At 39.5% G+C, this 24,055-nt stretch overlaps 1 long non-coding RNA gene across 2 annotated transcripts in view; it reads right to left on the reverse strand.

Moving 5' to 3' along the window:
* The window catches only part of LOC118163572, a 189,419-nt gene that overhangs the window by 62,248 nt on the left and 103,116 nt on the right, over positions 1-24,055 (reverse strand). For both annotated transcript variants that reach the window (XR_004749118.1, XR_004749119.1), the window contains exon 3: positions 3,070-3,222. This is a non-coding gene — a long non-coding RNA (uncharacterized LOC118163572). The remainder of the gene's footprint in view (positions 1-3,069; positions 3,223-24,055) is intronic.

Genomic DNA, 24,055 nt, shown 5'->3' on the forward strand with positions numbered 1-24,055 from the left:
TGCTGTTCGTTATTATCTTTTCAATATTTCTGCTTCTCAAGATTCTTCATCCGATTCAACATTTGTTTCAAATGATTTTTCTTCTGAAAAGGTATGCACTCGCATTTTTGAAAGAAACTGGCACAGTGCTATTATCTGTCCATTATTTTAATTCTCTGGGTCTCTATCATGAGCTGTATGGTATCCAAGAGAGATGCTTGCAGAGTATATTAGTTAAGAGACTGCAGATCTCAAATGTCTGGCATGCATGGATGATGCAAACAGTTTTAAAGTCAGTAGAAGATGGGCTTGAAGTTTCATTTACTTATGGAATAATAAAAATTAATAAATTGATGTGGATGACAGTCCAATCTAAACACATATGATACTGTGCTAAAGTTCAATACTAAAACATGGTGCTCCTATATTTTTAATGCACTTGCAAAGTTTCATCTGCAAATTTCATTAATATACTCCTGTAGATCCAGGATGGCTTCTCCTCAGGAGTCTCTACTTTCTGGATCATAAAGTTGTCTTCACTATAATTTAGGAACCTCTGCGATGATGCATGTTCAGCTGTATTTGTTACTCAACAGATGTCTGGGTAGTTAAATTCCTCCATGAGCCTTTATCAGTACTTCTATTCTGGGATTCCCAACTGGTTCAAGATGTACCTCTCCTAGTCGGCAGCAGAACCACTGCTCAGAGATCAGTATGCACAGCTTGGGTCAGGCTTGTTTGGCACGGATCTCGAGCAGCTGGTTGCCCTGACCACTACCAGTCTCGCTGCTTGAGTTGACCACATAGGCCTAGAATCGACCTCTTCTTGGTTCCTACTCAAGGACTGGGTTAGATGGGTAGCTGGGCCTCTGCCCCACATTCATAATTCTCAAGACCATCTGCTGCAGTAACTGTCGCTGTTCTTCCTGTGGGGCTGCCGCCTGGGCATGCTGCTCCTCCATAAATTTCAACAACACCTGCTGCTCTCGCTATTCCCTCATATATTACATCTACAACAGAAGCTTGAAAACACACGCTGCTTACACTTCATTTAAACAGCTACCTTTCCGACATAGTGCGCTGATTCCAAAGCCACCCCTTTGAGGAATTTGGTTTCAATACAAGAAGCGTGATAATGAGTCAAAAACACTGACGTTGAACTTTTCAGACCTACCCAGGGCTCCTCAGCTGTCCCAGCTGCTCTTCCTGCACCCTGGGTCATCCCTTGTCTTGGACAACAACTCATGACCACACCTTGGCCACCAATTTCAAAGAGTCGGCAAGATGCACTTAACCTTCTGCCAGCAGGATGAACGTGCAGTAGCAGTGTGGGAAAGTTTTAGGCACACGCTGCCAGCCTGCTCTATTCCCTTAGGCTACTTCCTTGCATTACATATTAAGGAGCTTTCCCTAGAGCTGGTCAAAGAGTAAAATAATAACCTGATTTGCAACTAGAAGTGCTGAATCTGGATCACTATGATTCAGAGAGTCATAATATTAGTTATTAATGAGGATTCAGCCTACTGCTGGGTATCTGTGAAAATGCTCCCAAATCCTCAGAGTTTAAAGAATTTTAGCCTCAATGATATTCACCCAGAGATTTACATGTTGTCATTCTTCCATATAGAAGTATTTGTCATCCAGAGGTCAGAAAAAAATCCCAGCTGCTTTTTGGTTTTCTGAGCAATCAGAAATGAATAAACACAGTCAAAATAAATGGTTTATTTTGAGTAAGCTGAAAAGCAATTGTTCTCCTTCTGCACTGACTGTGCACCCATAAGTATTAAATTTACAGGTGTCAGAATTGGTTTGCAAAACATTTCTTATTAAGAAAAGGATTATATTTCCAGCTCCCAGCAAAAGCACAGCTAAACTCAACCGTAATTTCAACGAGTCTTGTTCTGTACTGCAGCAACTGGTGAAGGTGTTTCTCTGGCGCAGGAAGTTTTTGACTACATTGTAGACACATTTCACTTTGACTGAAGCTGACTTCCTTCTCCCACTGAAAACAGGCAAGAAAGGAAGGAGAAGAGAGAATACTGCTTGAATTGTCCCATTTGCAAGAAGAAGTTTTGGTCTTGTTGTCCCTCTGCTGATTGTAATTCCTTGTCAATTAGACCATGCAGGTTCACGTGATAAAAGGCTGGCTTCATTTTGGGACACTACTCACAGTTCAAAAAGAAGATAAAGTGCAACCAAAAAGAATTGTTTCTTCCTTTTCAACAACTAAATTGATCTCCTTCGTCTACATCCCTTACCAAGAATCTGACTTCTTCTGGCTAGCTAGCAAATATAAAGTCAAACACCTGTTTACCAGACAGAGAGCTATGTGTTTGCCATTGCCGATCCATCTGTGGAACATAAACATAACTTTCACCAGCTGCTTCTTTTAGCATGGGCTGGTAATGGAAGCCATTACAGAGCATATCAACAACATACTTTCCTAATAATCATGGGCCAGAGCATCACAGGGGGTAAACTGGCAGAGCCTCACTGAAGGCGAATAGTGCTGCATTGATTTACACCATCAGAGGACCTCACCCCAGTTTGTTTTTCTTCACACTCTTCTCCTTTTATCTCCCTCATTTTCCTGGTTTCCAGTTTGTTTCTGCTCTTCTATTATATTATACTAATGAGGCAACATGTTGTGGAATAATTCCTGGGCCAGGCCCAAGCAGGAATGGATAATTACCTTGGGTACTATACAGCCTCAATATTAATGACTCTGAGAAAACCTCAGAAGATTCGGAGGTGTGATAGTGCAGACTCCAGCTGGATTTGGGCCAAATGCCCCATTCGTATAAACACGCTCACCTTTATTGACTTCAGGAGAATTATGCAGGCTTTTGTTTGTTGCAAATGCGCTTTAGATGATTCACAAGATCATGCCCAACCACGTCCACACTCTTTAGATTGAAGTTGAGCTTGAAATATTGCAGTGTGAATAGCAGATTCCTTTTTGTTTTGCATAAAGGGTGTTACAACTACAGTGTGTTACAACTATAATTAAATTGCTGATAAATCCCCTTATCTCTCATGCTGTTCCAGGAGGCAATAATGAGGATCTGCTCCTGATGAGCATCAACATACCTCTTTCCCTGTGTCACATCAGTTAGGCAGGTCATGTTCTTGATGGTGACCCAAGACAACATCCTCTGTCCATGCAGTTCATTTTCCTCTTGGTGTAAAGCACAGATATGCTGTGGGACTTTTTGACCTTTAATTTTCAAGTCAGGACACAACCTAGGACTCAAAAAAGAAATTTCATTCGTGCTTTAGGCTCTCAAGTGGGATATACACGTAAATCTTGAGAGACTTCAAATTCAGGGAAGCCCATCCTATTGAATTCAGCCTGGAAATGGTAGCAGTCCCTGAGAGTTACCCATTAGAATTTGCTTCCCTCTTTGTAATTTTGTGACATATGCTGAATGCTGAACAGTGCTTTCCAGGACTTCTGCAATTGCTAAAATCAATGCTCACCTCTAATATATTCTGACTTAAAGTGTACAACCTTGTTTAAAATGCACTGCTAAAGCATATATTTTCATGTATCGTTATGTCTAAATGCATGATAACCAGGTTGAAAATCAAATTATCTGTGTTAAGGTGAATATTACAATGTGACTACTGCCTGCTGTGCCTCAAATGAATCTTGTAAACACAATCAAATCTCTCTCTTTCTCTCCCTCTCACAGACAGAGAGAGACACATGCACGCCCTTGCACAAGAAAAGAGATTCTTCACCTTCTGCCATCGTATTGTCACAGCAGCTCATGTTTATTGTGAATGACATCTTCAGCTACAACTCAGCATGAGCTCTGGTATGCTGGAGCTGAACATCCTACCAGGAAAATCAGCAGTGACATTAAAGTTGTTTCATGAATAATGAAAAAATAAATACCACATTAACTGTAGGTACACAAAATGCTTTGTTTAACTAAAAGGGTTTGCAGAGAAATTCCAGGTCTCTGAGGGTAGATACTATTTTATTAACTGTGGGTAGAGAACTTATTTAGATGGAGCTGTTTTCATTATATTGGTAATTTTCTCAATTACACAAATGAGAGAACATGTGATCAGTACTATTAGTAGGATACAGATTTCTCTTTTACAAAACTCTAAATTAGCAGAAAATCACAAAACAACAAACCCTCCATACTTGCAGCCAATGAGTCTTTCAGCAACTTACATGCTGTATAAGGAGGTTTAAATATGTCTCCCAAGTCCAAAGTTGTATTACAACAGTTTTAATCATTTATGGGGGCAAAAAGGCTTCAGAGACAGTAATGCAATTATATAAGTGTATAATGCGAAAGAGAATTCAATTGTCTTGATGCCATACAAGGCAAGCTTATTACAAGATTGCAGCAAAAGATGCTTAAAACATGACTGCACTGGATCCAGAGTTTTGCTGGCAGCACCAGTATGTGTTCCTGCCAATCGTCAGAAGTTCATAATCACAAATTTCAGGGAGAAGAAACAAGCTTCATTTGAATTACGGGGTTATGGTGACCAGAGATTTATATAACAGTTATTTGTAGTGGAAATGCTATATTTTGCCCTATTAAGGACAGAGCAAACACACTTTTTACATAGCACTAATGTGTCAGGCAAATGTGAAATCTTTCAGTGATTTCAGGCTTTGTGCTAGACTGAAACTCGTGATCTTAAAATGCAAGGTTTTCTGCAGAAATACACTCATACTTGCTTCAAAAACTTGAAAACAGTCTTGCTAACTGCCCCTTAAAGCAAATAAAGAGCTGTTATTCCCCATTCTTTGCAAAATTTCATCCATATTCACAGCAAAAACACTGAGAAATATTCCAAAGTGCCAAGAAGCATGAAAACTAATACCAAACACATTGTTGATATCCTGCTAACTATTGCTTATGAACTTATCAGCATGGAAATACTTATTCTCAGTAGAACTTCCTGAATGGCAATCCTAAATAATCAGCTTCATAAACTGGGCAGCTAGTAAATAAAGGCTAAATATTACTGATTCAAAAGACCTGCCTTCTCTCTCAAGGAGAGTGAAGAGATTTGTTTTCTAGTTTTCACTGAGGCAAGCACAAAAATGGTGTCTTTTCCATAAACCAAAGGCCTGACACTTTTTATACAGAGTAGCGTATTTTATGACTTCTTTCTTGTGAGTTCAAGTTGCCTACATTTCTTATTCATGCAGAAATGCTCATTTCCTGTCTAAAAACATATGCATTTATTCTTATTTGCTTACCATTCTAAACAGCAATAACAAAAAGACCAGTAAACAGAAATATTACACCTTTTTTGTACCAATATGCAAAGCCTCTACTCTTTCTCATTATCTGCCTTTAAACAAGACAGAAAATTAAGAACTGTTTTTATTATTATTATTATTATTATTTTGTTTTATTTTTGACATGTGCCAATGCTTGCAACAAAAAATAATGACATAAATCGAAAACATACATCACTTCAGGCTCCTGCTGCTGTCAGGTGAGCTCAGACAGGTGGTTCAGAGTTCCTCCTTCCTATCAGCAAGGCAAATCATGAATTGAGGGAGGGTCAACAGGTAGATGTGACATATAAAAAGCGGTGCCTCAGTTTTCTCTTGGTATGCAGTCAAAAGAGTTAAAAGTAAGCAAAGGTGAGAGCAAGTAAAACCCGTGTATTACTTGGGAATGTGTCTGTCAATAGCAATGCAAGCTGTGTTTCTATCTATTATACAGGAAAGGTAAAAGTATTCTACTAGGTCACTTAGTTACTTCAACCAGATGGAATCCAAAATGTTCAGAAAATTAAAAATCCATTTATTCCTCCAAAGTTGCATTCCATCTGTTTTCAGACATTTATGGAATCTTTTTGCATGCAGGATATGGCAACCACTGGTGCCTTGGAAATATTTCTTCCCCATGCAGCTCACAGAAAGCCAGGCTGGCTATAGACGGCACTGGAGTAAGCCTTTTATTCAGGTGCTTTTACTTCCCTTCCAAACATAGGAAACTTTGCTTTTGTCTTAAATAGAGGAATCATAAAACCCCATTTATTGTTGTCTGCAAAGATGCAACAAGAACTTTTAATCTTAAAAAAAAATAAAATAATATAAAAAAATCAGGCTATTCTCTACTCTTTCCACCTTGAAAATTTTAACTTTTCTGCCAGTCTGTTTCTCATTTTCAGCTTGTGGAGACAATAAGAATGATTCAGATGCTATGAAGGAATGCAGCCTGGCATGTAGTGATCTCCACCCTGAAGATAAAAGTGACAAAATTACCCCAGAAGTTATGAGCTCTAGTATTCATCAATCATTTTTCAAGAAGTATTTTATTCCATTCAACTACACATTGTGCCTAAATCTAACCGGGGTATGATCCCCTTCCTCCTATCACTGTTCTCATCATCTTCAGCTTCACCAGATGGACGGATATCATCTGGCATGCAGGCCAGGCTGAATTTTCTGTCTATGACACAAACGTCCACATGTCCTCTGTTTCCTGAAGACTTTCCTTTGCAGTCACTGGCTCATACAATAGCTCTGCATCACTGAGCCTTGTTCTGCTTGGTGCTGAGAATATTTTATCCCCTGGTGAACCTGACCTATAAGGTAAGTACAGGCTGTATCTACACTGTCAGCGAAGTTATAATCCCAGTTCTCTTCTGATTATCCATACCTCATGTTAAATCACTCCCAGCTCCTCTGTTGGAAGGAGCCAACTACATCCCTCCAAGCTGAAAGACAGTCAGCAGATAACTCTGTACCAGAACTGTTTCTTATAGGACAAAACTGCACCAGGTCTGGTGGTCTTACAGAGTCCTCCAGTGCTCCATCAGCAGTCTTTTGCACCATGAACTCCCTTCATGCCGCTATGGCAAGGCCCAGATTGCTACAGAGAGTGTGAATCGGGGGAGATACACGTTTACCATTACCCATGTCTGCATTTTGTTCACCTCCACAAATCTAACTGGCAGGTGTTTGTCAGATGGAAACACAAAGCATTCAAATACCTCAGGCCAGCACATCAAAAAGCAGAGAATTGGCTTTTAAGCATAAGACTGCATTTTAAAAAGTAAGACAGAAAAAGAAGATCACAAATGGTGGGTGATTTCTTTCTGTCTTTGGGTTTTGTTCTGCATGTCCGATCATGTCTTCACATTTTTTTTCCTGTAACCTCAAGGGCAGTGGGAAAAAAAAAAAAAAAAAAAGGAAGTTAATACATTTATCCTCTTGCTGCCCCAAAGTGACACTTTAAAACACACACACGTACACACACACGAGAGTCAGAATATTGCCAGACTCTTACTGAAAACTGTACAGAAACTGTACAGGTAATATCAAGTCCTGCTGTATTTTTCATCACTGCAGATATGAAATCCACCAGGTCTGACGCTGGGGTTGAGGAACACATGCTGACAGAACCAGAGACTAGATCTCCTCCTTCTCTGGACAAATGTTTTCCTTCAGTCGTTGGGAAAGCTAAGACTGAGGAAGCTTGCTACCCAAGATGGACAAAACACAAGAGGCAAAACAGCAAAACAAGAAAAAAAACCTAACTGGTACAACATAGGCTGCCGAGGAGCACACTGAGAATGCATCTGTCCACGTGAGACAGACACACATCTCCTTGGCTGTGATCTTCTGTCCACACAAATAAAATACCTATCTCTCAAGAGCTAACACTAATTAAAGGTTTCCTTTGATTACACAGAGGGACTTGGACCCACACCTCCATATCAGCTGAAGTGCCTGTGCTGCTTCTCTTTACTTTCACCCATCCCCTGCTAAGTTTAGAAGAAAAGGCAACAGCTGTGGCTACTGACAGAACAAGGTTGGCAGCTGCAAAACTGAGATGCCACATTTCAGTATATAATTTCCTTTCCACAGTGTCTCTCCCTAACTTTCCTCTTTAAGAGGCACTTAAAATCCATGTGTCTGACTCAATTATTGTTATTGTAGCTACGGAACAGAATGTGATGCTGATGAGGGCCTACCTGTCTAGTTAGCTTCCCTTTCTGGATGCTTTCTTTCTTTGATTCATCATTGCTTGTGACACGTGTATTGTCTAAACTATGTTCAAGAACACGTCTCTAATACATTCAATGGAAGAAGGTGAAAATCAGAAAACGGCGTATTGGTTGCATGCATAAATTTATGTGTTATGTTTAAACAGCCTTCTTCTGAGAAATATCTTCTGTAGAAACCATGATTTCATGGTAAATTGAGAATAACACGTGCAGTAAAATTAAGAATAAAATTTCTTCTGCTTCCTTTGATTAGGAGAGCGTGGACATTGCATAAATGCTCTGTCTTTATGAACTCATCTAGAGATTCTGCATTCCTTCAGCATTCGGTACATTATCAAATCATATCCCAAGTACTATGAATTCATGCCCCAGAGGGCATGAACCCAAATTTAAAGTCATCATCATTCTGTATATTTTCTGCTCAGTGGAAGGTTTTATGATACAGGCTGAATGTCTTTTCAGGACAATCCTAAAAATAAGCTAATGCAGTAGGGAGTGAATTTATTGGACATGTACGCTCACCTCCAGTAGATGCTCTCCCTAGGTCAGTTCTCATGTGATTGGCAAGGGATCGTGACAGCTTGTATCTTCCTATGAGAAACCTGTGTAGACACTGGTAATTAGAACTGCCACTCACTCCTTCCTGACAACAGCTACTGCAGTGGCACGGGGCCTCTGAACTAGCTCCTACCTCAGGAAAATCCTGTTTCCCAGTGTCTCCTCCATAGGCATACACCTAATTGCATGTAAACATTCAGTAATTTATTACACAACACAAAAACATCGGTACCTCCAAGCTGAGAATATAGCAGCTGATAAACACCTAAGAACTGCAATTGCAAAGTGTCACCTGCAATGTAGCTCTCTCCCAACAGCCTTGCCTGACTGCTGGCTGAACTAAGTCTACCTCCTGGGTAATGGAAAATTTTAGAAGGGTTTCTGTCTCTTTCTAAGGAGCCTAGTTCTTATAAAAATTAAGAGTGTTGAGGCTCATAAGCCAGCTCTTTTTTTTTTTTTTTTTTTTTTTTAAAAAAAAAAAACAAAAACAAACAAAAACCCACAAACTCCACTGTGGTTTCAAAATATCAGTGCATTTTTCTTACAGTGTTCTACCCCAATCAGCACAGGAACAGAAATGCCCAACTGCCCACATTTCACTGAAATTTGATTTACTCACAAGCTGCTAATGACTATAACTAAGAAAAGGAAAGAAAAGTAATGCAATAGGTAAAGGAACGTGAAGCATTCCCAGTCCACTGCTACACTTGCAAGATACAAAGGATAAGGCAAGATATCTGGAAATATTTGCAAATGAAAAATATGCTAAAGTATTTTCTTGTACTGTGATATCTCTGTTCAAAGTCCATAAAGGCTGGGTATCTACCAAATTAAATTTGGATTCTATTCTCAGCTTTGCCGCAATTTTAAGGTATCAATTTAGATACAGCTTCCTCGCCTGTGAAATGGGGCTAACAATAGGGCTCCAGTTTCCATGCGTGGTGCTCAGTTAAATAGCATTGTGTTAAATAGTGCTTATTTTCCCACAGTAGGGAAAAAAAAGAGGCAGAGCGAGGTGGTCAGGAATTTTTGAGATCCAAGGTTCAAATGGCAGTGAAATCTAATCTCCAGACCGTGGAAATCACTGGAAATTGACTTCAAAACATTGTTGATTTCAGTGGGTTTTGGATCAAGGCTTAGGAGAACAAACTTACCGCATGAAGACAAGTTTGTTTTCCAGAGCAATGCTTGATTTCTTGACAGGAGCAGCCCTAGTACTGAGCAGGACTGTACCTTGGGGGCAAACCCATGCCAAAGGGTTGTATACAGTTGTTGGGAGCATCAGGAGCATAGCGGGGAAAGGAATTTCCCTTCTGTCCTCCCCACAGCTTGTTCAGGACAACACAGAGAATTTTCTGGCTTACCCCTCGTAAAGCAGAAAACATTTGGCACCCGACCAGGTGTGCTGAGCTCCATGGAGCGAGGAAGCCAGGTTGCGTGGCAAAGGACAGGCACAGGGAGCTGCTTCTGCTTCCCGCCCCATCGGTATCAAGCCTGCCGGCTATGGGAATTTCTGACACGCAGTGCAGAACCACTTCCAGAGCACTTACAGTGTGCTGGAGCTGGAAGGCTTTGCAGCCACTGCAATGCTGCCTTCATTTTCCCCGTAACAGTCCAGCCCAGGAAGAGCACAGAACAGTGTATTAAGCATCTTGATAAAGTTTTTGGCAAGTACTCTTCAGAAACCAACCCAGAAATGGCAGCGCTGTATTTTTAGACAGATAATTACATGGGTACTCCCATGGATGTGCTTCAGAATGAATCCAGGAGTGTAATCATGCAATGGGTCAGAAATTATGGAGTGAATACTACCATATCCTTTTTAGACTTCTATTATAGCATGGTGGCAATGTAATCGTGCTGTATTTGGGTAATGCTTCATAACAGTGTACATAGGAGGAAGTGTGGAATTGCTTCCCAATTGTCCATCTTCATGGAGACTCCTCATTGAAGTGTCCACCCACCACAAACACAACACACCCTTCACTTCTTACTGTTAAACTATCTGTTCCCTGCATTCAAAACTCCCATTAAATTCAGCACTGAGCCCACAGGTTTCTACTCCATCAACTATACCATTTTCAGAGGGTACAATACCCAACGTGTCAGCAGCACCAGGTTCATTTGGGATATAGCCCATAGCTCCCTTCTCAGGCATGGTGGGCGCGAACAATGTTAATGTGTATACAGCAAAATATTCATTGTTAATCTCATATAAAAGGCATTTTAAAAATGCTACAGATAGCTCAAAACATATCACTGCAATCCCAGGCAACACAGGTGAAAAATTATATCCAAAGGAAATCACAGCATCTTAAACACTGAAGCAGAGTTATGGTAGCCAAATAATTTGAACTCTGCCCTTTCAGATAACACATATCACTGAGCTTAACAGCTCATGGTGTTTGTAGTATTCTGATTTAGAAGCAAATGAGCTTCTCCTTAGTCCTTTCCCCTACAGCCCTTCACTACTATGTAATAATCTCTATGCAAGTTTCCCGTGTACTACTACAACAGGTACCCTGTGAGAAAAATATTCCAAATTAAAGATGCTTCAATAGCTGATTTATTATTACTATTATTTAATGTAACTGTATATCTATCAGCTGAGGTTGACTTGTGGAAACTTCTCTTTTAGATAAATTTGTAAAGAACTGTTCCTTTTCAAAATGAGTCTTGTCTGCCAATCCTTCTCTGCCCCAGCACCAGCCTTTCCTATTTCCTGGTGATGTGGTTAAGGAACTGGAGTAAGTGTGGACCCAACAGGTACTTGTAGTCCAAACCTAATTACATTTGAGTCCATTTCAGCTCAGGTTTGATTCTAGAAATCACAATAAGAAGTACCGCACTTCCACCGGTGTGGTCACAAATAGCAGCATGTCTTCTGGCTGGAGAAGGCTGAAAATGTTCTGAAGGTTGATAATGTCAGAAAGGGCAGTACAGCCGGTACCTTGGAAATGCCCTTGGTTAATATAATATAGAAAACAGCTAGAAAATGGTTCTGGTCAAGCCTGACTAAAAATATGCTTGCAAGATCATTAATGGAACTTTTTTCCTGTAACTGAAGGGCAATTTTGTAAGCCATCCTTTGCCAGATAGTGCCATTAATTGCAATTGGTTCTTAACAGAAATCCAAAATTATTTTCTCTTATAGAAAAGCCACACGTCCTGAAGGTACACTGCTGGCAAGCCCTTGAATGTTTATATTACAAACCAAGCAATTTAAATAATCCTCAAATTTACTACATTCAGCTAGATGCTCAGGAGAGGTCCTCTTTTCCATCGGTTTCCAAGAATACATGAATATAGCGCCTCTTATTTTTCACAACAACTGATCGGCTTTGTGTGGCTAGGACTAAATTACAGTAGCAGGATTTTAACAACTGCGGAAAAGACTGTAAAACTTTCTGCCCCTTATTAACTACTGTGTAACTATTAGGTTTATGGGCAATGTTAACATTGCAGCATAGGAACAAAAACATTGTAAATGGTCTCCAAAATGTTGGAAAGCAATTTTCCCCAGGAGAGGCAGGGGGCCCTTCCAATCCCTGTAAGGTATGGAAAGGGTCATGTGGCACACATGTAAAACTAGATTAAATTCTCTGTTGCTAAGTAATTAAACCTAATTATAAACCTGGGCAAGTGCTAATTTTAAAACTGAACTCCCTGCTCAGAGCTCCAAAATCCCTACTGAAGGTTCATGGAAAATGAAAACTACCTCTTTAAAAGAAATCAGCTTGCAGTTCCCAGAACGGAGCCCCTGGGCAAGTGGTTCAAAATACGATTTTTATAAACAAATCTGACATAGCAAACTTAATGCAAAACCCTATGCATATAACATCACTTATGTGTGCAACTCGTTTAAATTATTGTTGTAGAGAGAAGGAAATAAAACTGGCATATTAACCTTTGGCACAACAGTGCTCACACACTAGCGATGTTCAGCAGCAGTTGATATTACTGTGACTCCCGCTAGTATTGTCATGGTGAAGGGTCTGTCAGAATTCTTGTTCTAAACATTGACAGTCAGAGTTTATTAATTCAACCATGAGCATCCGTTCCAGACCTACCTTGGCATGTGCAGTCTTGAGAGCACAGTCTTTTTTAGTACAACTTCCCTTTCCCCATCACCACTGTACTTAAAGTCACTGAATGCAAAAATAAAACAAAAATTCATGAAATACAGCATTTCCTCATCACCACTGTATTTAAAGTCATGGAATGCAAAAATAAAACAGAACCTAATGAAATATAGCATTCCACAGCTTCCTGCCGTAAGCTCATTGGATGTCTTGCTTCCCAATTGTCCTTTTTAAAGAATGGCCTGCTAATTCTTCCTTCAGAGAGTGAACCCTTCCCAATAGTTCAAAAGGACAAGCTAAATGCATAAGTAAAATATGCTTAGATAGGTTCAGATATGTTTTCAAAAGTGATTGCGTTACAGACCTTTCGCAAGATAGACTTAAAAAACAACCTACAAATGTAATTTAACACATTCTTGGTATTTTGTTCTGGTGAATGCTCCACATTATTGAATGTATTCCTGTATAACTGACCTGTATCACATAAAAAGAGCTTTCCTTGTTAAAATGCCCAGAGAGGTTGCGAATGCCCCATCCCTGGAGGTGTTCAAGATCAGGTTGGATGAGGCCCTGGGCAATATGACCTAGTGGGAGGTGTCCCTGCCTACAACAGGGGGGTTGGAACTAGATGGTCTTTAAGGTACCTTCCAACCTGAGCCATTCTAAGATTCTATGAAACGATGACATACTGTTAGTGAAATTTTGGTCAGAAGTTTCAGACAACACAACAGCTTGGGGAGTCCATTGATACAGTTTCTTCATGCATCTTTTAAGTGAAAAATGGTTCATTACATATGAAGGACATAAGGCTTACCTGTTGCATGATTTCACCTGGAGAACAGTAAGCTTTCAGAGCAATGGTAAATGGAGACAAAACCTAGTCCTGTTCTAAGTGAGAACATCTCCTGGCTCTTTATTTCAAAGACTGACTCATAAAATGGAAAGCATTAAGCCAAAAGTTTCAGGGCTAAACAAGTCTACAAAGTTGACATTAAGTGAATCTATCCTGACAGATAATAATCACGACAACAAGGCAAGTTCTATGGTCCAATTGCATTTCCCCTGTCTGTGCAATGAAATTGGAACAAGTGCAGACCTGCTGCTGTGCTGGAGGATACAATGGTTGAAATTATCATCTGGCTAATTGGCAAAACTGTTAAATTTGAAAAAACGTTGGCTTTACCAAAATAGCACAGGGCTAGAGCAAGGCAGATTTATATTATATATATTTAAATGACACCTAGATGAATTGATTCAAGCAATCCTCACTTTCTTTAATTTGTGCAAGAATCCTGACAGCCACCTCATATTTCTTCTCCTTTCTGCCTGCAACCCCGTGGGCCAAACCATGACATTGGCAGTACTAAGAAAAGCAAAATGTGATACATTCTCAGCATTGCTGGATTAGGAACACAACGCCTTTTCTATCATTACTTCCTCTGATGAAACTGGAGCAAATCAGGACTGCAGGAGCAGATACGCAAGCTGCACCTAGCACAGGACCAAAGATCAATGCATGTGAAACAGAAGGGAAAAAAAAAAAAAAGACACTTTCAGAACTAACAATAAACTGCAAAGAAACTTAATCCTCAAAGGTCAGATGCACATCTGAAAGGCCCAGGCCATGCCTTTGTATCAGAATGTTACAACATTAGACCTAATGACTTAATAGTTTTGCCCTTGACTTATGTCAACAGTACCCTATCTTATTACATGGTAAATTAGTTGCTTCCAGCCTACTCCAGACTCCTAGGTGATGGGAAGATAGAGGCACTCGCAACAGTATTAGAAGTACCTAAACAGTGTTGCTTAGTAGTATTTAGTAGCATTTTAATTTTTGTGCATGCATTGGTGTAGAGGAAGGCTGGACGTGGAGTGAGGAAGCTGCCACATTTGGCACTCGGGAGACAAAATTACCAGTAAGGCATCTCCTCACATACTGTGGTTCAGTGCCATCAAAGGTCACCGTCTGCTGCAGATATCAAGGGATAATGAGTTCAGGTCAAGCATAATGACAGTAGGCTCTAGGTAACAGAAGAGGCTTTCTTATGCTCCTTCCCTTGTCTCAGGGAAGTCTGCATCCTTTACAGACTTGCACCGCTTCCACCCAGAAACAGCTTCCAAGCCTGGTACAGCACAAAGCCACCAGCTCACCAAGTTGCTGTAGGCTGCATTAGTACCTACTTTTCAGAGCCTCTTCCTGCATAAACCAAAGATAACCAGCACTTTCTGAAAGAGTTACTGTGACCAGGCAAGTGTCTCTTCTATTTAAATCAAGAAAATCCCTATTTACTGATTTATCCGGAAGGTTTTGTTTCACATGTGTCCTAAAAAAAAGTCTTCTGTCAACTAGACAAAGGGTTAGTTTTCACAATAAATACACAAGAAGGGAGAGACATGCTTGTATGGTTATGTAAGTCTTCTTTAAGGAGTTTTACAGGCAAGTAAGATGCAGCTCCAGACACTAGACTTTTAAATCATTTAAAGCTGACATAAGCTGATCCTATACGCAGTTTATAATCATGTTTTTACTTTTCAGCTCTGACAATTACAAATTGTTTGTATTAGCTCCACAAGTATTCCTATTCAGCAGTATTACTGAAGTCCATTCATCCCAGTCTCACAACAGCACACCAACCCTTTGCTTTGCCAGCCTCCATCCATAATCTTCATCCAACTGTTACCAGCCACGAGGGGAGCAGCAGGAGAGATCTACAGCCTGCAAAAAAACCATCATCTGCCATCTGTGGTAGCTGCAATTTCCCATGTTTCAATGTGGTTTTCAGACCATCTCAGCTCCACAGGAAGAAGCCTGGCATCCTCTAAGCATGTTGCACTTGTAACCTTTGAAGATGTTCAAAAGAAAAGGAAGAAAAATAAATGAAAGGTCTTTGCCATTTTGCATGAAGTTGCATGAAAAGTCTTGGGGCCTAACTTGACTGGAACTGTTTTAAGTACTTCTCCACTACAGCAGCGGTGTGTCATATGAAAGGCTTTGTTTGGCATCTATCCACAGTTATAAATAAAAAACATATTTATCTTTGGTCATGCATATAATTTAAAAGTCGGACAGAAGAAACCTTTTTTTCTCCTTTTAAATCTGTAGCAAGCCAAGATAAATTCTTATAAATTATTTCTTTTAAAATGAGGAAAAAAAAAAAAAAACAATAACAAAATAGCTTGGCTATTTGGAAATCTGGAAAACAGATTATTTCTTTGGATGGAACAAAGTGTGTGTATGTGTCATCATGACTTTAAACAGTTCCACAGTTTCCCATGGAAATACTTAATTGAAGCTAATAAGATGTGGAGTTATCAGTGGTTTGCCATGATAGATATCATATGGTCTTTCCAAGATATTTTATCTCCTTTCAAGCTTACTGACCTAAGATTGTCTTGACGGGTGATCTGAGCAGGAACCACCACAGATACTAAATTTAAGTGAAACTCTACTCAGAAACACACAGGGGACAGGAGTTTGGGCAAACCTCTTATAACTCCAACCTCTATATAACTCAAGCACTTAAGCTTCCAGCTTGTAGCACGTGTGACTACCTCCCACAGAAATGTTCACATCAAAGACTTATCTGCCTCTTAACACTCATGGCATGGGTCAGAAGTCCTTTCTTTTAGCACCATATAATTAGGAAAGAAACTACTGTCACCAGGCTATACATCCTAACGCAATTCTTCCCTCAACCTCCATGCTCCATATGATGATCCTAACAGGTCACCTGCCTGACACTTCAGAGGATTGGGCCCACCTTCTTCCACTGAGAACTTCAGCTGATCACAATGAGTACATGCTAAGAATATTTCTGATTAGTTATAACAAAAAAGCATGCCCTTCTTACATCCCAGTTTAGAAGAGAAAATCCCTGCTGCATTTCAGATGGCTATGTAGTGCCTGTGGACAGTCATACATTCTAGGCCATGAATATGTAACTACATGGCCTTCTAGACAACCAGGAAAGCTTGGTGTGTGTTTAGAAACAGGTTATTTGGCATCTGTGAAGCACAGGTGCTTTATAAGCATCTGTACATACCCATCTCAGATAATAGCTTGAAATAAAATTGGCTTGAGCCAGCATATCTACATGATTAAACTATTCTGAAGTTTATGGAGGAGGAAAGATTTTTCCTAGACTGATAGCAGCACAGTTTACAACAGACTTTGGATAGAGGCAATCTGCATAACTTTGGCACCCATTTCATACCTATATTTTAGGTAATTAATGAAACTGTCTTCCTAAAATTGGACAAAATTAAGCTGCTTATCATTATTTTCCTTCAGTGAGAGAAAATTGTAGGCCTATCTTTTTGGCATTACCACCTTTTGCCTTCAGCATTTTTTTTTTTTCCTGAAAACTTATTCCCTGCGCTTGCAAATGCATCCACTGCAGATGTTTTTTTTTTATTGTTAATATTCCTTTCAAATATACCATCCCTGCTGATAATGTCAAGTACATGTCTGTGGGTTGTAGGGTCGAGTTCAGTGTAGAACCTTTCAGTCAGTCAGCAGCAAGCACAGTGCACTCATTAACCTGGGAACAACCTTAGCATTTAACTTACATGGACCAATACTATATTCAATACTGAAGAAACTGCATGCAAATATCATTATTTATGAACTGCAAGTAACAAAATAAATGCCGTGGGACGATACTGCATTTGGAAATACCTGAAGTCAACACAGAGTGAATCATAAAATGAAACAACTACTTTGCAGCTGCTTATGGACAGGGACAATGCCACGAACTGACACTCAGGGTTAACACAAGCTTCTTTAGACAGTGATTAAAGTGAATAGGGGCATTATGTCCATTCTCTAGCCAGCAATGAGTGGAAGTCACGTCCTGAAGGCAATTCCTATCATAGGCATCTATACTCAGATACAGTTCTGACTACTCATCAGGAGTAAGGGCAACTGGGCTCCTGATTCAGGTGCCTTGTACACTTAGCAAGAAAGGAATCCAGGCTGCACTTTCTGGCATATTTCTGTTATAAGACTGTTTCCCCACCAGACACTCAGTAACTCTATGTGTGTTCCTTGAAATGCGGAAGGGCACAAGATTTACAAGGTTAGCAATGTCTGCTGCTGTAAACAGCACACACACTCAGATGCTGTGGGATTCTTTACCAGTTCAAGTTTTCATACATCCCGGCATATGGATGAAGAGAGCAGAGAAGAAGCAAGCCTGATTGTAATTACATTAAGCACTTTGGCAATAAGGAAAAGTTTGTACTTGTACACAGATGGCTTTATGTTACAATGCTATAAATGTGCCAAGTTTCATGGCTTCACCACATGACGCAGGGAAGGAGCCTGATCCCAAGTCTGTGAAACCTAATGAAAAATTCTCACTGATTTCACTCAATTTGGATCACATTTGTAATAAGTCCACTGGACACACCTGGACAAAGAGAATAGCCTTTTGTAGTATTTTTAACCCAATGGGCCTTTTTTTAGCCCAAGGCTCTATGTTTTGTGAATTCTGTTTTCCTTTAAAGGAAAAGCAATAAAGTCCACTTTGAGTTGATTAAAATGAATTTGACTGCCTACTGTAGCTCTCATCTAAGCTGTAAACTTCAACTTTGCACCAGACCTTTCAGAAACCACCTGGGGGAAAAAGCATTACAGTTTTATTCTTATGAGGCCTCCTGAGTCCTTCTGGTGTTTTTGATTCAAGTCATTTTTTGTTGTGACCCTTCCATCCCTACTACTTCAAGAAGGTAAGAGATTTTTAAACTTACTCTAAAAGTTCTTAATTTAGAAAAATAAACAAAAATTCTGTCAACCCATTCCCCAGTGCCTTACCATAACTTATTTTAGAGTAATAAATCTTCACCCTGACAGCTCTCTGATGATGCATGACATTAATACATCATGATGACAATACTTGTGATATATTATGGATGTATTTTCTGAAAGGGATATCACCTATACATTCCATCTTCCCAGCACAGCAGAAGATTGTTTGGGAAAAGGGGGAGAAGAGAAAGTAAAGGATGTTCTTTACCCAGAAGGCAAAATCTCACAAGAGAATGTGGAATTAAGTTGATTGCCCTTGTTAAAATACCAAAGGGAACAAGAAATAAAATGCCTTCTGCAGACCAACAGATTCTGTCAATCAGTTTACCTGTTTGTTCCTAAAATACCGATATTCTGGATGGAATAAAAAAGGGAGAATCTTTAACATGCTTGTACCAGTTGTGGTAATACAGGAGAAACTGGCTGTAGGAAATAATCACAAATATTTCAGTAGGGTTGAAAGACCATGATAAAGAGAGGTGCAACATTTAAAAGGGTAACTAAGGAGGTCTGCAAACAGAAATGACTGGCAGCCTCAGTGAATAATCTGGTAAGAGTTGTGTACACTCCTAAGAGTCACCCATGACTGATACAAACCAAAATCTTTTCAGTGCATAAGATTAGACAAGGTGATGACAGGGCTTTTCAGTAGGAAATAAAGTTAAATTTTGACATGGATATCTGGCCTTCCACAACACCACTGCACATAATAACCAGATCATAGGTTAGTGTTTGCTGTGCAAGGCTGTGCACAAACAAAGACAACCCCAGCCTCAAACATTTTAACTCAATTGCCAAGGTTTAGAATGCAAGATCAGCCACTGGCAAAGAGCCCACTGCCTGGAAAGACTGTAGCAGTAACTTTCTCCAGAGATTCCTCTTGAACATACGAATGTGTGGGCTGAACAGTATGAGGTTTGACAGAAACCTTTGACAATTACTGGTCCAAACTGACCCTTCTGATGCACTTGGCTTGCATGCAGGTACCTCTGACAACCTCAGTGCCTCTATTCTTGGCATAAAGATCTCCAGGGCAGTCAGAGCCTACCTTGAGCTTACCTATAAGCCCTCCATTTTCAGGAATACACTCTTTCCACCCACTACCAGGGTACTGAATTCTTAGCATTCAGTTAGGAGCATTTCCCTGAGATACTTGGAGAGCCCTGAAGTAAGACAACAGATATCTGTCTCCTGCATTTTTTCTCATTAGGGCTCTTATCAGGCCATCTAGGGAGGGAGAGGCATAAATTTCCTTCTCCTGCACATATGCAATTAGCATTATAAGGAGCTTTGAAAAACCCTTCAAGACATCAAAAGGTTTTATATCGGAAATGGTCTGTAAAAAGAAATAACCTAAAACATTGCCAGAACATGCTCCTTTTAGAAACAGCAGGTGAAGACTCGCGTGATATCTCTATGACAGAGAACCATGACGTTTGCATTTCAGATCTGCATCCTGGATTTTGGACTGGAATAAATTTCTGCATTTATCTCAAGGTCTGTAAAATACTTCCTGGATCTTTGGAAACCACAAGGAGGAATAAGTATAGTCCAGAGAACCTGTTGCTCCAGAGGAAAACAAAACAAAACAAAAACATGGAACAATGGGCTGCTGGCCTTTTAGGATATCTGATAGTGATCTGATGTTTTGGTGACATCAGGTGACATCAGGTTTTTCAAAATACTTGCTGTGAACTCCTTTCAACACCACACTGCTGCTGGCTACCCACACTCCACAAGTATCTGAAGCCCATTTGGACCATGAAAATTCCTAAGGTTTTCTGCTGTATGATCGGCAGAACTGTCTGAAAATAAATGTCTTTGGTGACTTCTCTTCTCTTACAGACTTAGCCCCACTATAAAAGGTTAAAATAAGAGTGAAATCCAAAGAAGTACATATCTAAGCATATATTTCAGTGTACAATCATACCAGCAGACAAGCAAGTTCGTTTTGAACCTGTGGCACTGATCTGAGTTCTCGTATAAAATTCTGCATTAAGTGTGGCCTTGGACATTGCTGGCTTTACTTTGGAAGAAACACTTGACGGAAGAGCCCCAGATTCCCGATGGGGACTGGCAGGTCTCAGAAATGCTGAAGGTGGAAACACCAAGAGTGCATGCAATATGACAAGAGGGTTGATGTTACTCTGTCGGACACATGAATGCAAGCAACAAAGCCCAAAGCAAGGGGGTATGATAACCACATTCTCTGAATGTGAATGTAGTGTTTCCAAAAGGTGCTTATTGACCTCTGCAGCTTCAATCTACAGAGCAGATCTAAGCTATAATGAACACAGGAAGCTGCTATGCAATAGCCATAGTGCCTTGCTAACAAGCCTACCTCCTGAGAGTTGATTACAGGCAAAAAGAAAAAGGTTCTGTTGGAAATCAGCTTATACAATCAACCCTACTAAATCCACTGTCACTTTTCTATGACCACTTGCAAGAACCTATTAGAATGTTGTTTTTGCATGGCAAGCATTTGTCCTTTAGTTGTTGAAGGGAAACAACCAGATCACTTTGTAGAGAATGCCAACCAGCCATGAGTTTCTGGGTACTGCTGCTCTAAGTCAAGCAAACTGCTTTACCAAGTTCCATCAATGCTGGATTTCTTGGACACGCCACAGGTCCTCTCAGAGAAAACAAACAAAAATCAGTGTCCTCAACATCACTAAGAAAAATATTTGTTAACTAACACTGGGGCCACGCATATATTTAAGAGTTATAATAAAAAACAAAACACCCCTCCGTACTGACATTACAGCAGGGACAGCATCCCACTTTTTGTCAGCAATACAAAAATGCTATTTGCTGTCCTAGCCCAACCTACCTTGCTGTCTTAGCCGAGGGTGAGCTGGTAAAGTAATAGTGCAAAAGCTTTTCAAAGATTCTCCATGTAAACAAAGAAGTCTGTATATTTTTCTCTGACGTCTTCTGTTCTTAGAAACAACTTTTGCTCTTTCCAACAAACATAGCTCTGGATAAGATGTTGTAATCTTAGTTGGTATTAAAGTATTTTTCCTGCCTTCACTCGTGCTAGCCACCAAATATTCATAGCAGAGTTTTGTTTATTCTTTCACCTTCTTTTGTTTGATGTTATTGCGAAAATTCAAGAAGTGTCATAATTGTATTGCCTTACAGGAATGCAGTGACTTTTATGTTTACTTGCAAAGCCAATGATATGGGGTTTAAAAGGAACTATGAAAAAAAAAAAAAAAAAGTGAAACAAGGCATCTTTATTACTAAGGCTAGCTAACTCAAATGATTTTATCTGAGTGTTTTTTGTTACTTTTCCTTATATGTTAGGTGAGAAGCACATACAGAAAGTCCTCTAAACAATCATACAATCCATAGATCTGTATTATTGCAAAAAAATTGCTCAGCTAAAGTTCACAGAAAACAAAAGTGAAATTACCCCAAAGGAATCTCTATGTTTCAAGACAATTTTCTTGCTGAGTTTCAAATATTAAAAGTCTCCCAGTTGTTAAATAAAGAGTGATGAGAAAATGCATGCAATTTTAATTTCCACTGGGATCATGCCTGGTGTGAGACAATCATGTTGTTAGATATTTTTCTAAAGAATAAAATAATGTTATAGTGTCTGTGAAGGATGCTATGAGGAACAAAGTACTGAAATAAAAACGCTTTTATCCCAGATTGGCTTTTTTTTTTTTTTCCCTGAAATTTCTTAAATTAGATAGAATTTATACAAAGCTTTATTATCCAGGACACTTATGCTTGACTTGGTTTAACTGATGTATCTATTAGCTTATCTCTTTTACTTAGGGAAAGGTTGATACATCAACCATTGAGAAGCCACGCAAGCCCAATGGTATTTATAAATAATGACAAAATGTTCCCTTGTTTACACCACCACCAGTGCCAGAACAGCAGCATCCTTTAAAGTCAAAGCTGTTGTTCACAATGCTCCTTGCAAAACCACTTGTTGTGGGATGGTCAGGTATTTGCAACACCCGTGTACCTGCCTTTGTCCTTTGGGCTCTGGTGCAGTTTCAGGTGCACTTAGAAGATACTTGCAGTGGGTCTGAAAAATGGGGAATGACAAGGAAGAACCTTAAAAATAGATTATAATCTTGAACATAACTCGTTCATAATCTCTAGCTCGTAATCAGGTTTTAGGAAAGAGATATTGTAGGTATGAAATATCACACAATAACTGTAAGGAGGAATTAGCTTGGAAGATGACTTTGGCTCTGGTTGGGAAAGAAATTAAGGGTATTTACTAAACAACTTTATTGTCAGTAAACTAAAATTGTCAACTGTGACTGCGAAACATTATAGCAGGAAAAAGAAATTATCATCTTGTTTTATTTTATTATTTAGTTTGTCTGTAACTTTTCCTAAAATGCTTCAACTTGGAGGAAGGAAATAATACTAATGAAAATACTTATTTAGCTAAGAAATGTATCAGTTTTGCAATCGAGTATAAATGTGGCAATATTGGCAAAATTGAAAGTATTGACAATAATGTTTCAGTTCCCACACGTTTTTAACCATGGCAAAGCAAAATGAGGTGGGACATGCCTCCTTCATACTCATTTTCCTGCTCTCACAAGAATGTTCCATCTTAAACTACTAACAGGAAGCTGAAAAGTCTTTTTATCCTTTATTAGTAGTATTATTCATTAATATACTTAGGACAAGGGTGGGATAGGAAAAATAGTAATTTTCACCTCACTCCATTTTCAGGCAGTTTTCACCAAGGATACTGCTCTCTAGGAACTGCATGCATTATTCATCCAAAGTTTAGGTAAAACCAAAGTTTTTCAAATCTTTGATTGTTTGTATTTTTGTATTTGTTTGTATTTTTGTATTTGATTGTTCTGATGCAGGAATTTTCCATGGGAGTTTTTCTACAGGAATTCCCCAGGTTAGAGGACAGTTGTTATGGTTTGTGTCGTTTCCTGTATAATTGCAAACTTCTTCATGGAATGGGTAAAATCTAGGCAAGCAAATCACATTTGTAGATCCTGGACAAACACTTGTCTGAGTATAAGGCATGAGCAGTGGTAGGAATTTTACCATGTATTCCTTGACAGGCAGCTGCATAGCTGGGAAGAGCTCTGAGAGCGACAGGGAGTTTATGTATCCTGGAGATGTGCAGAAAAACAAAGGGGAATAAGAAAAAAGGGGGAAAAAATAGGCGGCAAAATCAACATTTGCTATAGTGGAACTATACTGCTGGTTCATTTTTTTTGGACTTGGTTTAGAAAGAAAAATAATATGCACATTTTTTTCAGATTTATTATGTTTGGAGGTAGTATATTTAAGCAGAATAGACAGAGTGGGTGATTGGAATGAGAATCTAATGATTCTATTAATTAACGTGAATTTCAAGGCCAATCAAGAGTTGGAGCGTAGAAAACCGTTCTGCTCCCTGAACTATCAACAAAGTGGAGCCTATTCCATTTCTTGACATTTCCAAAGACACAATTGGACAAAACAGTAAAAGAGAAGACAAAACAATGCCAAAAGTGGGATCTAGGCACTAGCTCCAGCAGATGCTGTTACAAAGCCAAGTCAACAATGGCACCAAATCCAAAAGTAGCACTACGGGCTGTAGACAGCACTGCATCTTCTTCCTCTCTTTGGCCTCTAA

Source organism: Oxyura jamaicensis, chromosome 3 (genome assembly GCF_011077185.1).
Source record: "Oxyura jamaicensis isolate SHBP4307 breed ruddy duck chromosome 3, BPBGC_Ojam_1.0, whole genome shotgun sequence".
Classification (NCBI taxonomy): Eukaryota; Metazoa; Chordata; class Aves; order Anseriformes; family Anatidae; genus Oxyura; species Oxyura jamaicensis.